Below are 18,590 nucleotides of genomic sequence, written 5' to 3'. Positions count from 1 at the left end.
ACTTGCTGTCTTGAGTGGACCCAGCTTCTGCAGGGATGGTAACTATTTTCTCATACATAGGAGCAAGCAAATAAAAATAGCTAATTGAGCTATTTCCTACACAGAAGGGGAAGAAAGAATTATTGCTATTTTGTCTGTAGTAGCTGAGTACCTTCTGATCACTAACAAAAATTTGGGTCATGATTTTTTTTTTTTTTTAAATAACCCCATTACAGAAAAAAACCCTAAAGACATATTCTCCTCTCACAATGGGGATAAATCCATTGTCTTTAAAGAAATCATTCACATACATGTCATCTGTTTAAATCATCTACCAAGCTACTGTCTCCTTTGCTAGCAACCAGATTGCACTAATTTTAGCAAGCTGAGGATATATTTAGCATTTTATTTGAAGTATTTAAGAGAAAAGACAATTCCCAAAGATCTGAGTTGGCTCAAAAAGAACCAGAATTTTCCACTTCAGTGCAGGCAAATGACAAGGACACTGTCATATACGGACTTTCCTTTTATGAGTCCAAAAATCCTGAGTTCCAATATATGGAAATACCATATATTATATACATCACATATACAAGTTCTGTATATTTAGAGTGAATCTTGCAGTCATTAAGATTTGCAGTCAGCTTTTGCTCTTAAACCACTGCTGGTCTATGCAATCTAACTGAGTAACTTTGCCTTTTTCTTACACCAGATCACCCAGGTATTTTTTAAGATCTTTAGCAAATTCTAGGTGAAATCTTTGAGCAACAGAATAGGTAAGAGGAAAACAAGCACGATTATTAAACCACCATTTGCTGGTTTCTTCAAAGTTCAGTTATTCTTATGTACATGGCTGTATGAAAGTCTTTTTGTTCCTTCAAGACAGAACAAACATTTTCTCTTGTTTTGTGAAACATAACCTAAAGTAATTGTTTTTCTTTCATTGTGTAGATAAAGAATAAATTTCAGTAAATCAAAACAATGTCTTAACAGCTTATGTTTTCATGATGTAAGAGACGGTATTATTTTTCAAGACACAGTACAGTCATACTTATATGGCTACACATACATACATAAAACACAAAAGTTTTACCTGCATAGTAGAGTGTGTTGACAGGAACCTCAGATAGTACAGGCTTGATGCCTTGAGAAGGCTGACCAAGAACAAAGGCTAGACAGAGCTAAGAGAATAAAGTGGGTATTTCTTCAAAGGCCTCAATGGATACACCTTGGGCAGTGCAAGGGCCTGGCCAGGGCTGCACCCAAGGTGAACACAAAATGGTCACAAAAACGGACAACCAGTCACAAGGTCTTACACTTCTGTATGTTTTGTTCCATTTGCATGTTGGAGTTAATTGTCCAATTATAGCTCTACGTTATGAAGTTCCAGCTCCTTGCTTTTCTCTCTTCAATTCACTGTTGTTTATACTTTTTGGGCCTGGAGCTTGTAACAGTTGTCCTTGGTCAAGCTGGAAAATTATTGTTTTGTTTACCTACCCTGAGAAGAGAGCTTGCTAACACTTAATATGAAGCTCAGAGTTACATACAGAAGCAGAACAGAATCTGAAAAAGATAAAAGCTAAAACTTAAGGCATCAGGCTAAGCTGGAACAAGAGCCCAACTCCAATGCCATATCTTGGTTTCTGTATTGCCATGGTCCCTGTGCTCGCTGGGGCACCTAGTGCATCCTCCAAGATAAGACACTATTGTATTATTTCCTGGTCTCACATTAGTTATGTGTAGGTCCTTTTGGCAGAGAACTCAAGATTCACTGGAGAGTTATCAACACTCAGAACATTCAGACTGCGTTATACTACAAACTCAGGGCACGCAGACCACAGAAAAACTGTGCCTTAACCTGCATTTCAGACAGCAAGGTTTTAAATATGGGGATGCACAGATGGTTTAAAGCAAGCCCCCAATCTGAGTAAGCTATTTACTTACTGAGAAGGTGACAAAATGTAAACAAACAGCATAAGAATTTGTGCTCTACATTTCAGTGACAAAAAAGTTATGGACATGGTCATAATTTCTGACTACATTCATAAGCCCACTTTGACATGACAGAAGGTGTCACCATGACTGGAGGGTTCCAATGGATGGATGACATACTGTTTGATATGAAATGGACAAAGCCTTCTTGAAAAATCTGGAAGAAGGCTTGTAGCTACAGACCCTGTTTGTTAAGGAAAACTTGAATCATACTGATATCTGCTGGAGTAGGGAAATCTCAGAACACAAACACACAAAATTCCTGGAGTACATCAGGGAAAATTTGTGCAAGCAATGAAGATTCAGGGAGGGGTAATTCCTTCTTGGCATAGCTACTACTCAGAAATAAAAACTGGTTGGGAATGCAATAGTTAAGGATAACCTTGGCAGAACTGAGAAGGAGACAGAGTTCAAAATCCTGAGAGACTTAAGGAAGTCAAATAGTCAAGTAAAACTTCTAGGCAGAATCACATGAGCAACTGACTTGAAGGAGGCCAGGTGAGCTGGCTGACCTTCAGCAACAGAAGAAGGAAAAAGAATTGTCCGTTCCAGTGTGCCAAGAGGTCAAGCACAGGAAACCAGCTTGCCCGAACAGGAAACTTCTGTGTGAGCTCAAATGCTAAAAGGAATTGCACAGAAATTGGAAGCAATATTGAGCTACCCAAAAGTATTTCTTGGGCATTCAGTTGTAAAATTAGTCAAACCAAAGCTCAGCTGTCAGGAAGTACAACAGAAGCAGTTAAGAACTTATTGTTATCTCAGAACACTAAGTGTAGACCTGTTGTTGAACAGGCCAGGGAACTTAATGACAGAAGACAAGAAAAGGATGAGGAACATGATGTCTGCTTTGCTTTGCTGTAACTTGTAAAGGCTTATTTCAGGTCAGCCCCTAATACTGGGGAACAACACTGGGACACGTATTACTTGTATTACTAAGAAGCATGGAAGATTCAAAGCAAATTTAACAGGCAGATCCATGGAACCAGACTGATCTTCAGAGGCAGCTGAGGGAGGCAGCAAGCCTCACTGAGACACACTTCTTCAGTCACTGAATAGAAGAGCATGTGTGGGAGCTCTCTGAGCGGCAGAGACAGGCAGATGTCACACCTATGTTCAGGAAGGGCAGAGCTGGGTCACTGCAGATTGATCAGTTTAACCAGGGGAGAAGAGAACAGGCAATAGACTGCAGGATGGGAATTTACTGTTAGAACTGGGAAGAGATCTTCCCCAGGAATGTGGTTGGACACTGTAGTAGAGACAAACTAGAACCTCTACCCTTGGACATATTCAAAACTCAACCGAACAAGGCCCTTTGTCTAACCTGAAGGGCGTTAGGTCTGCAAGACTAGTTTAAGCAAGAGGCTAAGACCTGATGATCTTGAGAGGTATAAATCTAAATTATATTGTGATTCTAATTTGTCGTTTTGTACAAGAATATTTCAAAATACTTCACAAGGATTAATTACTAACTAGTAATAAAATTAAATTAAATACAATAAAAATGAAAATGGAAGTTTCCATGAAAGTTTAGCAATAAGAAATTTATTTTTGAGAAGATCATAAATCGTAAAAATGTTAAGTGGAAAGCCTTTCGAATAAAATTTATAGGATTTAAGACAGGACAAGATTGAAATACAGTACTACTACCTTTTAAAAAAATTGTCTTCCCTATGTTGCAGTAGAATTCCCATGGCATTCTACGTGTTGGTGAACTAGAAAACTTAACAGGAGTAACACTAGCCTTTCAGAAATTAAGGACACTTCTCTCCTTAACAAGACAGTAACTGGTGACTTTCAACAATTTGTGTATCTACGAAAAATAAATGTGGAGCTCTCATGCAATGGTACAAAGGAATGTGAGATCTGGATGCTGATTAATTTGGATGCCTTTGAAAATGTTGCCAATTTTTCAAATTTTTTTGTTGTTGTTGTTTTTGTGTTGGTTTGTTGGAGTTTTTTTGCCAGTACCAAAGGGCATTTCACAATGGGGAAAATAAGTATCCCTAATTCTGTAGCCAAACTGTTGCAAGTGACTGCTTCATCTGTCATTTGCTCTATCTGTTGGCATTCCTGCAGATAAAAGAAGTCTTGGTGCCATGAGATGAGTAAGAAATTGGGTCCAATATAGTATGCTAGCAGACTGATTTTTCTCTTTTACACGCCTTCACATTGAGTGGGATGTGACTGCCAAATGAAATCCAGAAGAAATAGTGGATTTGAATGTTAGCAGAGATGGGGAGGCTGGAGTTATGGGGGAGGGGAGACAATTAACATTATCATTAAAGCTGCCTGCAGTTGTAACTAGATTTCAGTTTCAATATACAGCTCAAGGATTTCTGGCATTTTACACTGTCCTTCTCTCTCTTTTGCTTTGCATCCTTAGTTATTAAGGCAATATCAATACAATAATGATTAATTTAAATGTAGGAAAATTTGGATTTAAAGACCAAACCACAGTTCTATTCATTGAAATTGCACCTCTTAATTAGCTGTTACATTTAATTTATAACTACTACTTTAATAGCAGTCTCGGGTTCATAAATATGCTTATACATACAGTTATATCTTTATATTTCATAAAAGATTATTCTTTTGCTAAATAGTGTTATCTAGAACAAGATTCAATAACCAGCAAGTCTCTTGTGAAATGATGACAAACAACTCGTTAAAAAAGCTGAAGTAATTGTTCCACAAGCAATACTTGCCCACTTCACACACTCTGGTTCCTAAGGTAAACTAAGGTATCAGGAGGGACAATGGCATCAAACACGTGTAAGAAAACTATGTATCAACAGCTACTTGAAATATACTGCTCAAGAATCTCATCCCATGCACCAGAGTACTTTAACTGAGGATGAGTACTTGCAACCTAAGCGTTCAATGCATCGCAGACAGTTTGCTTCTCTTCTGCATGTCTCTGCACTCTTCCTTGACAGTTCTGGAGGAAATGGAGGGTTCTGAGAGTTAAAGTTGGAGGCTTGGTACAAAGCACCCTCTTAGCCTGCCACAAAACCCCTCATTTCTTCAGCTGTCAAATTCAAATTCAGTGAAACCCATCAATTCAGAGAGAAATCCAAGTCGTTGTCCTGAGGCAGTTATTCCTCATGAAACAGTCTATCTACTCATTCCTTCCCAAAAATACACCCTGGGCTTGCTCCCAAGTATGTTCAAAGTACACCAGGTACCACAATAGAGAGACCTCTTAAAACTGCAGAGTGAGGGCACAAGTCTCTTAATGCAGACATATTTTTAGGCAGGTACTTGCAGTGGAAGTGCCCTTAGCTCCACCTCACTTGTTAGAAGGGTAGCACAGACACCCTGTCCCCATGGTTTCATTTACCAAAAACCTTGGCCTCTTTTTCTTTTTTCCATCCCCCTCCCTTCGTCTGGTTGAATTCTTCCTCCAAATTTGCAACTCGTTTCAGGCTTCAGAAAATGAACCTCTTGCCAAATCACATAGATGTACAAAACATCCACTCAGGCCCATTGAAAAGGCCCACCCCATTGGTATTCACCGGGAATAGCACATGTCCTTTCACAGGGCTGGGACATTGTTGGTCTAGTGCTGGTCTTTCAGCTGGTAATAAATCAACTCTGCTGACTCTGAGACAACTACTCCTATTTACCTCAACTATGAACCTGTCCCCAGTGCCGAAATGTCGATCTGATGAGTTAGTATCTGTTTCCCTAAAATTCCTTCTGGGCATTGGTTGTTTTTCTCTTCACTGTTTACACTACTGTGTGAAGTCGTTAGGTAATGTTAAACATTAGAGATTTTAACATTTGATTTTAACTGTGAGTGTAGCAATCCTTTATATCAGCTTTGGTGGGCAAAGGAAACATCGATCATTCAGAAGGAAAAGCTGGTGCATAAATAATGACAAATAATAAATATGTCTGAGGGGCCAAGTTTTTCATAAGTGCTAGTAGTACTAAGACTATTTTGTTGCAATAAACTGACTACAGTCAGATGCTTAACATCTTCCCTTTCTTTAAAAGAATTCTGTAGATACTTGAATTTTTTTGTGAATATTTGATATTACATTAACAAAATTATATAAGATTTCAAATATTGGATAAAGTTTTCAGATACAGCTCATTTCTTATTTCACCTTAAAGGAGATGTCCCTTAGAGTGATTTGTTTGGTCTGCAAATGTCGGACAGAACTTATATTTATCTTTTTCCAGAAAATGAGGGATAGGATCTGATCTCCTTCAGCAAATCTTTTAATGAGCTCAGTTATCTTGCGATGTGATAATCATTATACAGATATCAAGTTCAATTTTTAAAAGAGTAAGCTTTTCTTGTTCTGTTTAAAAGTTTTTGCTTTTTTGCTCCACCATTAATGGCTGCTTTTTTCTTTTCCTTTTTTTTTTCTTCTTTGTCTTGTCAGTAGCATTTGGGATGTTTAGCTTCAGAAAGAACTAGGCATTATAAAATAAGGATTTATATGTTTTGGATAAAATACTGGAAGTATTCAACTAGTCAATGCTTCTACAAATTCCTTTAACTTGGCTTAGACTATATGACAGTAACAAGAATAGAAAGAATTGTTTAAAATTGATATGCACAGCTCCATATCAGTGACAAACATTTTAATTTCTGTGGATTTTTTTTCTTCTAGTATTTGTGATTATGATTTAATTTTGTAAGTCATGTGCACTACTTCTGCCTATTACAGACAAGTCACAATATGTCCAAATAAAATTAAGTCATTCTCTAGGATTAGCTTTCAGAGTCATTCCCACTGTTAAATTCTTTAAAGCAATAAAACAAAGGCACTTGTGAGATAAGTTTTGCATGCTAAAAGCTTAACCCTGGTGTCTTTATTCAGATAAAATTCTCTGCATTTGGAGTTAGAATTTTACCATAGCAGGGACTACAAGACTGAAGCACTGATACCTCTCTTTAACTTACTGTTATAAGAGTCCTTTGGCGTTTCTGTGCTAATCTAACATCTCTTGTTAAACTATAGAGCAGTGAGAGGGGGTTTTATGCTTTGTGTTATATTGTGAAAACATTAGCAAATGAAATAAATGTGAATTTGGCTTTTTAGCACTTAAAATTATTCACTTTGAACTGTAAATTATTTATGGTACTCAAAGAGACACTTTGTAAATAACAGGAAAGCCTCAGAAAACAAATGCAGATTGTGGTATTTGGTCTTGTCTTGCCATCATTAACCATTTCAGTTGCACAACATGTTTCAATAAATCAAGCACACCTTTTAGACATCTCTCCTAAAGGAATTAGAAAGCAGCAGAAATAAATGAAGCTGTCTACAAGTGACAGCTACAAAGGGAAACCCAGAGAAGGAGTGGAAAAAAGATACTCCTGTGAGCAGATGATAAAGCAGATGCTGTAAAACAACAGGGGGATTGCACCATTTCTTCTCCAGAACTGATGATCATTTGATAAACAGCTAGTCATGCTCCTGTCCATCAGTGCATATCAGTACAAATTAATGATGACATGTCCTGATTAAACTTGCTGTGCTGTGAAATGCAATGCATTATCTGCATGGCAGTCAGTGAACAAATGCTCTCAGGGAGTAAAAGAACAAGCAAAGTCACATATCTCAGGTTAGGTCTCGAGTCACAGCTGCCTGTGGTGAAGTAGGTGTTCAATTGACAAAACCAGTCTTGACTTGTAGGTTTTTCAGGCTATAGCTTTTTGTTCTGTTCAATGAAAAGAGTTGTCTTGATAATACCCTTTCTGTAAACTATAAGTCAGTTTTCAAAACCTTCAGTGAAGCTCTTGAATCTCTTCCTCAAGCAAACCTTTAATAAGTTTGCATCCTGTGTACATTAACAAGAAGTCCCCCTTTGGAATAAATTGAAAACCTCAAATATAGTAGTGGTGAGACCACAACATCACCCAACATGAACTGAGTAAGAGCTAAGAAAGTTCTCATTGAGAATTTGGGAGCTCTCTCAAAAGTGCATTTTCTAGAGTAAAAAGCAAACAATTTTATATTTCTAATGCAACTTAAAAAAATTAAAGTTTTGTTTGGATTTTTCTTGTCTAACATACAGAACAAAAACCTTTTTGTAAGAGCTAGTTATTTATTTTAAAAACGGAAGTCACACATTTAACACCACTTCGCTCTCTTTACTTTACTAAAGCACTGCCGACATAACTGATAAATAGTTCTTTATGGTGTTGAGAAAGTTTTGCTTCTTAAAGACAGGTTCACTGAATTAAAGATCTCTTCCAAAACAGGTAGGTTCTCTTGGGGTTGGGAGCCAGACTTTGCAATTCATACTGCTGCTGAAAGGAAGGACCACTGAAGGCAGTAAGAGCACCATTGTCAGTAGAGTTAGTAGAATCTGGAATTTCTCAAATCTGTAAAACACATTGGTGGCTGTAGAGTCAAACCAGATGAGGAAGCCTTAAATACTTTTCAGAACAATTCCTTATCCGATCTTACTTTAACCAACCTTCCAGGCTGGGTTCTAATCTCATGTAAAATCTAGAACAATTTAGGTGACTGTTGTGAAATTGCATTACAATGAATAAGATTCCAGTCCAGATGTTGGCATTTCTGCATAGGAAATGCACAAGATAGCAATAGAGATATTTCCTCTATACTTTCATTCAGGGAACAGACTGCAACAAATAAAAGAAATATATCTTGGGAATCTTGGGAGAAGTAAAATATTTAATCCTTTTAGTACTTAGCTTTCTCTGTGCATACTACCTGGTCAGCAAATGGGTGGAATGAGAAACATATCCATTTCTCTGACAAAAAAAAAATATATTGTAAAGAAATACTATACAGTAAGTTCTTTGAAATTTTTGGTTCCTATGTTAAGAAGGTCTGAAGCTTAGGAGAATTAACTGCACAAAACACACAAGCAAGGTGTGCAGCTAGAGACAGTGATGAAAACACACTGAAAAGAGCAGTCCAAGAAAGCACAAAATATCAGGAGAAACCCTTTAACGACCCTTAAATACTTTTCCTAAGTTTTATTGAAAGGTGTCAGGCCAGTGGGTCACATTAGAGAGGGGATGGGGTCACCAGTACTATGTAGATTTAAGAGAGTCTTGCATCATACAGGAGACTGGGAAGGCTGCAGAAACCCAGACCACTGAAAAGGCAGCCGATCCAGGCGGCTGTAGCCAGTGTGTTCCCCTCAGCTGCCTGCAGAGCCTGTGACAAAGCCTGGCACAGGGAGTGCCCTCAGCTCCCAGGCAGCCTCCAAAACAGAAAAATGAAAGACAACGCAACTTTTATTCCCCCCTCCTTTCTTTCACCTGGACTTCAACCTACTTATTTTATTTCTGAAACAGAGGTTTTAATTAAAGCTACCTTCTATACAATGCACTGAACTTCACCTCTGTTGCAAATAACACATTAATTTCCCCTGACTCCGAGTAATCTTACTTTCTCTCTTTTATCCCTGAAAACATCTTGCCTGGGTGAACACCAAGGGGAAATAACAGGTAGGGGCAACAAAACTGAAGTAGCTTACTGGAAGTTATGACAAACTCTGCATTTTGTTATTTCTCTTCATTTTAAATACATACACTTCTTTATTCTTGCAACTTCCCCCACTGAAGTTATGGAATGAGCTATAGCAAAGCAGCTTCTCACTGGAGGAATGGAAATGAAACAAGTCACAGAAGGCAGACAGCAGATAAAATAAATAAAGCATATTGAGAGAGGAGTATGTGATCCATTTCCCCACTAGGGAGTGCCTAGGGAGGCATTTTAGGCCAGGAATCTCTCTTTGTGACCTCAGGTAGTCAGTCTTAGCTTTCAAGCTCTAACCTTGCATGCCCAGGACAGTTAGAGTATTTTACCTGAAAATTCAAGTCAAAATGCAGACTAAGTTTTTTTCCATCTTTCTTTCTGATCCTGGATCAGGTCGCTGGCAAATCAATCAAATGTTAAAAAATTTCAGAAGGCCAGCTTCCCTGGTATATGCAGGAGAGAAAGGAAGCATGCAAACTTGGTCTATCCAGCATCTTCTTAAAAAGTCTCCAATGTTGCCGGATTTGGGATCACACCTGTCCATCACACCTTTTTTTTTCCTTTTTTTAGGCAGGGGGTCATTTGGGATTTTAAAGAAGCACTCCAACAGGGCACTTATAAGACAAAGATTTTACAGTTTCTTCTATTTGTGAGGAGAAAGCAGTGGGAAGAAGCGAAATCTCCATACAACCCAGTTATGTGGTGATTGTTGGTTTTGACCAACAGAAGAGAGAATGGATGACAAAAGTTTCACAACAGTAAGCTAAAACTGCCACAGAGTAAATCTAGCTGGGTTCATGTTTCCTGCAGATCATGTACAGATGGGACGTGCAATATAATCATCAGTGGGCTATAAATCCATCTGCCAACATAAAATTACATAGATATCTCTCTGCTGGCCTAACATTTAAATGATGTAGTAGTGGAGCAGAACTCCTATTGTGCGAGATGCTCTAACACCACGGAGATCCCTTCCCCCATCCCTAAAAGCAAGCTTGTAATTTAAAAGCTGTTAAGTACAGACACAGATATGTAAGAATATGAAAGACAACAGGTTCTCATTTCTTTGGTAATACTTACAACGTGGTCTTTTTGTACATAGTTGAAGGAAGGATTTGAAGGAAAGTAATGGAGTAGGTTTGTAGACTTTTCCATAGGAATTTTGCTTGTGTATTAAATATGCTAAAATTGCCAAAATATTTGCTTTAAAATCTAAAACTACTTGCTGAAGAATATTGCCGTGGCTTGAGCAGATGTAGATCATATGAATACATATTTGCCTTTCTATCAGAGATTTTATGAAATGAGACATCTCAGCATTAAAAGTTTTTAGGCATAGACATAAAAATACTTTTTGTCAAGGTAGTAAGCCACTAAAGGCCTAGTAAGTAAAGACAAATAACCTGTGCCTGTTGTAACCAGAAAGGAAGGGAAGTGGGGGTGGGGTGTCAGGGAAGAAAACGTTCTGAGAATGGCTCCTGACAGAAGATAAGATTGTGAACTGACAGACCAGGAATCCTTTAGAGGTGAACTCTGAATGGATCTGAATAGCAAAGAAAATTTACAAGGGCTGTGACTCAGATCAAAATAACAAGTACTTCCAATTAGAAGTGTATGAACAAAGCAAAGGAAGCAAACTAGCAGATGGAAAACAAAGTGATGGGAAAACAAACAAAAACTTCAAAGATTAAGGAGAATTAAGACACTCAGCTATTATTTAATGACTGAAGATTAAGATAGAACAGTGATGAGCCAGAATGCAAAGAACTGCTAAGCAGCAGTCCAGCTTAATGGCATGCATAGCAATATCTGAATGAAACTGAGAAAAAATGGAAATCAAATAAATAAGGACAAGAACCTTGTATCTTCTCTATGTTCAGTATTGTCACATGACAATTAAATGATTGCTTCAAATAAGTTTCTCAGCCTTTCTTTAGCACTAGATTGGAGAAATGAGTTTACTAAAAATATTTTTATAGTTCCACATGCAACAGTATTTTAAGGAATAAGACTAGCAGTTTTTAGAAAATTCAATTTTTTTTAGTTATGAATAAAAACTGTCAAAAATGTTTCTATTTGATGTTTTCATATGCTGCTTTATACTGACGGTTGATTAACATTTCAATAACACTGAAAAAATGAGCTATGAGATTGGCTTTATACATAAGACAGAGCAAGCCTGAAGGTGTGCAGTGGGTGCCAAAAAAATTACAAAACAGAAGTCAGAGTACACAGACATTAGCTGATACTGCAAACAAAAGGCAGTATGTAAATGTAGGAGGTTGAAGATGTGCTCCTTGTACACCATTTGCGTACCATAGACCTATGACATCCTAATCAAGATTTACACACATACCAGCTTTGGAAAAAAAATTGAATGTTTTTATATAGCACCTAGCCCTGGCAAGTCAGGCAAAGGCTTGACTCACTACTGCGTCACTGCTGTTTTAAGCATGAAAGACAAGAAATCCAACAGCAGCAGATACTTTAGGCAGAAATAATTAGGAGTGGGTTGTGTTATGCTGCACATAGACCTGGTTTTTGCAGCGCTGTGTCAGGGCCTCTTAAGGCAACAGCACAGAATTTGTTATCAAGTCAATATTCTGAAGTCCTAAAAGCTGGTTTCAAAGCAGGTATTTATTCATGCATACTCAAGTTCGGTATTACATTACCCCAGCAGGGTGATTCAAACATTAAGGGTAGATTTATAAGGCTCTGAATAGTGAGAAGAGGCACAGTTACACATAGAATCCATAAAAATTTGCATGTGAATTGGCAGATGCAACATAAAACAGTGATGTGTGAACTCCACCTAGTTGGAGCTTGAAAATTCTCATGCCTTTGAGATTCAGAGGGTGGAGTTTAAGACAGGTCCTTAACTGAGCAGGAATCTCTTATGACATTGCTTATAGCACTTACAGTGTTTGCTAGAAAACCGGAGTCTGATTTGTTCCTTGACCTGAGAAATTAAAAATTTCCATTTCTCAGCCTAGTGCCTAACCACCAACCTACAGAACTGTGTGGATGAAAACGTATTCTAATACAGCATGTTAAAGCTAATGCTTTCGGAGACGGAAATACAGGATTGCTAAGGACATAGAGAAGTGAGAAAGGAAAACATGAGCACTATGCTGAAAGGAAGAGACCTGGTGATCTCATTTCGATACCAATAGTGTGAGGAAACTTTGCAGGTGCAACCATTCAGTAGGTTTTACAGATGTGTGAATTCACATAACTTCTCAATCTCTTACTTAAACTCCTTTGCAGACATTTTAACTGGGGCAGGAAAGATGTTCCTAGCACTACCACAAGACAACAGGGATAAAACCCAGGATCAGTGTTTGCAATGGCAAACCAAGGATTTCAGTGGAGTTGAGACCTCACATCCACATCCTTAACTTCAGTTTAAATTGTCTCAACCAAGGCTATATTTCAATCATAATCTCCAAAACTGTGACTTAATATCTCACTCTACATTAGGACTTTAAATGCTCTCAAGGGAACCCCACTGGTGTTGCAGAAATAGCATGGCACACGTGTAAGGGGAACCAGATCTGCTAAAATATTCTCAATCCTCCCTTATGCAATTGTGTGTAGATATATTCTGATAAGGATCATATCATAGGAACTCTCCAAATTCATTTGTGAACAAGCTAGAATGAAACAATAAATGACATTGTAATTTGGCTAGAAGTCCTCTGTGTTGCAAACTTTTACTGAGAATAGGTGGAATTGGCATTATGTGAGTTCTTTTCCCTGCAAATCCCTTTACTGTCCTGTGATGTTGGACAAGAAGGTATCTTGGGCTCCTTAAAACTATTTTTTACTGCACTTATTAAAATCTGCTTTTATGCTGTGCTATTGCACTGTGCTTTGTGGAGGAAGCACATAATAGAAATAGTTAAAAATTACCATTCGTGCCATATCTGAGATGAGAAAACAGCAGAAATATTGCGCAGACATGAGCGTTAGCAGTGGCAAGTTACAGAAGACGTATTTAATAGCTACTTGTAGTCTTGCATTTTTAGACAGAAGTCACCCTAGAAACACATAAAGGGAGCTTAACCCTTTTCTGAATGTTTCAAATTCTGTCTGTGCGAGTCTGACTCCAGGAAGAGAGCACTGCTCTCTGTTGTCAGCACAGCTTTTCTGGTTATATCTGAATGCTTTCACTAGCTCTCGTGGTAACACATATTTCTACGTGCATACCGAAAGGAAACAATTGGCATCTGCCAGAAGATTTTTTTTTTTTTTTGCCTAAGATTCAGAAGGCAAGCCAAGGAAAAACTATAAATCATTTCACACAGACTAATATCTCAATTCTTTGACAGAGAAAGTAGTTATATCTTAAAAAGTGACAGGACTCTCATCAGAAGGGAACCTTATCTCGTGCCAAAGAAATGTAACATTTTCTTAAAGCCCCATTAACCTCATGCAAGTCCACTAACTCTGTTTTTATGATCTTGGAACACACTAACCTGGTGTTCCAAGATCATAAAAATAAGACTGATGATTGTCACAGCAAGAATTTTAACATAGTATCAATTGGGTTGGACATCAGGTGGACAGTGCTTAGTGATAAAGGTACCAAAAAGAAGATAGCAAAACTTCAGACAGTGTACATGTTTTGGGTAACTCTGATGTAAAATAGTTCAGACTGCCCATCACACAGTAGTAGCTGATAATTCACCCAAAACATTGAGAGGCATTAAAGATTGCAGGATTTTGAGAATTACAGGACATAGATGTCCCTTATCACTGTGATTGAATGGTTATTTTCAATTAGGTTACAGTGTCTTCTGTACCTTAGAATAAAAACAAGCACTATACCTGCCTTGAATTGAAATATATGGAAGCAAAGTTCAATTTAGATGAAATAGATCTTGTCAATAACTTGTTTTACAATGCCTACTCTAAAATATTCTTCTGTGATTCACTTATAATAATTAGGATAACTTAATAACGTAATTTCACTTCTTTGTTCAGTGACCAGGTAGACTTGTTCTGACAAATTAATCTGAAAAAAAGAGAAGCAATGAAAAAGCAACTCCTTGAATGCAACACTTAGGAGATGTGTACCTATTGGAATACTAAAATGCAGGAACTTAAAATAAATACTACAATTTGATGAGCAGCCTTTTACTCTGCTGTCAACTGTAGAGGCACAAAGGTTGAAAGTTTCATTGCAGGATCTTGAACAAATACAAGAACTAAAAATTTTTCTTAAAGGAAATAATTATCTTTGTAGTGAATTAAAAATAGCATAATTTTATTCAAATTTTTCTTTTTAAAGTAAAAAGTCAGTTATACTACAATGCTAATCACTACATTAATGAACCAGAAATCAAATGAATCAAACAAAACTTCACATTTCCTTTTAACATCCAAGGACAAAATATTCTGACATTAAAAAAGTAAGTCTTATTTTGCTCTGAAACAGGAATCCAGTGAAAAAGCAGATTGATGAGGGAAGGTAGGTTCCTCCACACAATTGAGTGAATTTTGATGAAACAGAGGTTAAGGAATTTTTGACCAGCATTACTGACAAAGTACGAAGGCCTAAATTTGCATCTCAGTCCAAGCTTAGACTTTGTAAATCAGCTGGACCAAATATTTCAAGGCTTCTTGTAATCTATTTGTATTGAAACATTAAAAGAGAGATTTAGCTAGTTTTCCAGAAAAAAAAACCCCAAACAACACAACAAACAACAAGAAAACCCCATAAGTATTCAGATTACAGTAAAAGTGATTGAAATCAATGAGATAAAAGTTCCTTAACATACATGTATATATTGTTGTAACAATGTCATACTACTGATAAGAAAAGCCCAACACACCCATTTCCCCCCATGAAATTTTCTAAACCTACCTAAATTAACAAGTTCCTTCATTTTAACTTGAATAATCGGACTGAATTGAAACATATGGAAGTAAAGTTCAATTTAGATGAAATAGATCTTCCTGCATTTACTTGCTTACATGTGAGAGTGTGATAAACATTTTCTATCTGTCTGAATCAGAGTTTGAGTTCTTATCATTCTGGGATAAAAAAAGAGTTTTAGAATGCATTCATCTTTACGCAAAAGCCCACAAAAGAAGAAACCATCACACTAACAAACCCTACACCACATCCTTGGCAAAAGCTAGTCTCATGGCTGGGTAGAAGTCACAGTGACAATGCTCATGTTGCAACATCCACCTCACCGAGGGACAGAGCTATCATCAATCTCTCTCTGCAGGTACAAATAATTTACAGAATAGTTGTTATAATGTGGTTTGATTGCCTGAGCTATTTTTTTTTTCATACTTAATGTAAATAGAATAACAGCCCTGAAGATTGACAATTTCTTATTAGCCAGCACAACTTGGCTCATAAAGATGGTTTTCACCAAAAGAGTAAGAAGTGCTCACTTCCCTGTCCAAAAAAAGCAGCTTATTAATGTAAATTTCTGTGCTCCTTCACAGCATGCAAATGTTACCCTAGGTAAAAAACAACCAACCAAAAGTTTATTTCAAAGAGGACCACCAGCAGCTAAGTATCTTCATATCAACACCAGTATAAAAATTGACCAAAGAACTTCAAAATCCTTCCTTCTCACTCAGACACACTACATTATTTTCCATGTTTATTAGAGCGGGTACCTCACATAAATCTGCTTATCATCAATCCCCTTACTATAAATAACAAAGCCTGATGATCACTTACTCTTTGTATGAGTCACATTTAAAAAGAGCCCTGAGGTGCTTCTCAGTGAGTCTCTTTGAATCATGAATCAGAAAGGAAAGAACACAGCCTCTGAATATCACCATTCCCAGACTCTAGATGCCTAGAAGTATCGTTGCCTATTAATAGTTTCAAGCTGTCCAGTTTCATATAATGGAAGTCAATGGTCATAGAGAAGTTTCTCTTCTTCAGAGGTATTTGTAAAATTAAGAGAACCTGACAACCTCCATACACACGCAAAACAGAAAAGGTGAAACCCCCTTATTTCAAGGCCAACTGAAAATCCATAGTCTGAACAAAAACGAGGAATAAGAGCCACCAGGCTCCCCATGGCACAAGTCCACGTTGGGCAGACATCAGCCAACCCTGGAAGACATGAGGACAGTTTCCACCTCAGTCCTTGCTGCACAGCACACCCTCAGAGCCTCACATGCCACAGATTTTAAGCTATTACTTTATTTCTCATTAACAGCTTCCAGGTCTCGCCCATGTTTTATTCATTTTCCAGCCAGGGCTACAGTCAGGCTTTTACTCACCTCAACAGGACCACAAGAAGTTTCCTTCCTTGTGGACAGAGCGAAAACAGAATGCTTTCAGACCTGATGGAGCTGGAGACAAGCAGCAATTAGCTGACAACAGGCTGACACGTTCTTCACCGCTCTTGCATAAAACATTGAGCTGTGCTCCTCTGGCCCACCTCAGCTTTCTAAACTTATTTATTTATTTTCAGGCTAACCACTTAGTAGCCTGGCAAACTGCTGTTTTGCAAAGGCAAATTTTCTTCTTTTTTTTTTTTCTTCTCTTTTTCTTCAAGGTACAAAAGAAAGAGGTAAAGTCCTATACCTTCTTTTGACAATCTTTCAGCTCCCCTTTCCTTGCAAGTCCTTCACACTTCCCCTGAAGTATAGTAGTACTGTCTACTTCAGCCCAAATTTCTCAAGGTCTTTCTGCATTCATAGAAAATAAATACTACTTTACTCCTTCAGCCTTAAATGGAAGGGCTCTCTAGATAAAGGTAATTAACCCATTTATCTAGCTCATTGCTGCTCATTAGTGCCCTGAGTGCCTTCATCTGGCCTCCCAGGTCCCTCAGAACCATTTCTGTGGATGCCACCGCACCACTTTATTTTCTCGTTCCATAGCAGAGCCCTCTGATCTTCTCCTACTTCTTTGTCTAGAGATAATTCTTCCTGGGTTTTTTTTTTTCTTCCATTTAGTAGCTATTCTCCCCCCACAGAGAGGTGAGGGACACCTCTCGGAAGCAGCTGCTTCCCAAAGTCTTGGTCTTGCTATGGTCTGCCTCAAAGTTACAAGCCCCAGAAGCCATTTGGGGTTAAAGGCAGTAACTTGTAGAATACCACTAGTACCCCAAATCACTAAACAAATTGTTGGAAAACAAATAGTAACCTAAAGATTTAGAAAAGTAAAAAAGGTATTTTTCTGCCTTTCATACCACAGCTGACTATATTCTTTTTTACAGTGATATATTGAAACATGCTGAAATCTGTAACTTTATTTGCCTTAAATAATTTTGGATATTAGCTAGTCGTTGTGATGTACATGCAATCCTAGAGATTAAGATAAGAGTGAGCAAATGTACTTAAAAGTACTGGAATCAGTAATTCTCTATTTGTCTCTGCAAGAAATTCTTCCACTTCTTTTTAACAGGAACTCATGAAATGAGAGACTGACCAATATTAGAAGTTAAAAGTCTTTTCCTGAGACATCATGTTCTTTTGTCAGCACATTGCCTCAGTTGACACATGATGATCAATGAGTTGCAAATCCAGTGTCACGTTTAATACCTATATATTTTAATTGTCACTTACATTGCAAATGTCATTAATGAAGCCTTAAGGAATGCTTCATTGTACAGAGTAGAAGATTTGCAGATACCCTCTTCAGTCAACCTAAGAACAGTGCTTCTATTTCAGCTGTATGTAGAGATATGCATATATTCTTTGTTTCTTTTCTTACACCAATGAGTAATTTCATATTAGTTCTGTGCATACTGAAGTGAAGAAAAGAACCTTCACTTTTTAAGTTCTTTTTCATTAAATCAACCATTTTCTTTTTATACTATGTTTCATGAACTTTTTCTCTTTACCATCAATACTTACAAAATGAGAATGTTTTAAATTATTACAGGCCATGCTAAAAAACCCAAACAACCAAGATTAATAGAAGGACAGTCTCTGCTACGAAAACTGTTAATTCAGTGTAATGGCTGCTCTGTTCTATTATGTTACAGTGAGAATTTATACACACCGACCAGCAGATCTGATTTACTTTTTATAGGTCTATTCAGAATTGTATGTAATTCTGATGGCATGGACTCCTCTATCCCTCTTTATATAAAAACGTGTGTTGTGACCAACTTGCTATTACAGACTGACACATTAAAAATTGCATACATT

Source organism: Onychostruthus taczanowskii, unplaced genomic scaffold, assembly GCF_017590055.1.
Source record: "Onychostruthus taczanowskii isolate IOZ18803 unplaced genomic scaffold, ASM1759005v1 scaffold59, whole genome shotgun sequence".
NCBI lineage: Eukaryota > Metazoa > Chordata > Aves > Passeriformes > Passeridae > Onychostruthus > Onychostruthus taczanowskii.
The sequence above is the reverse complement of the archived record's forward strand: the minus strand, read 5'-3'. Positions refer to the sequence as shown.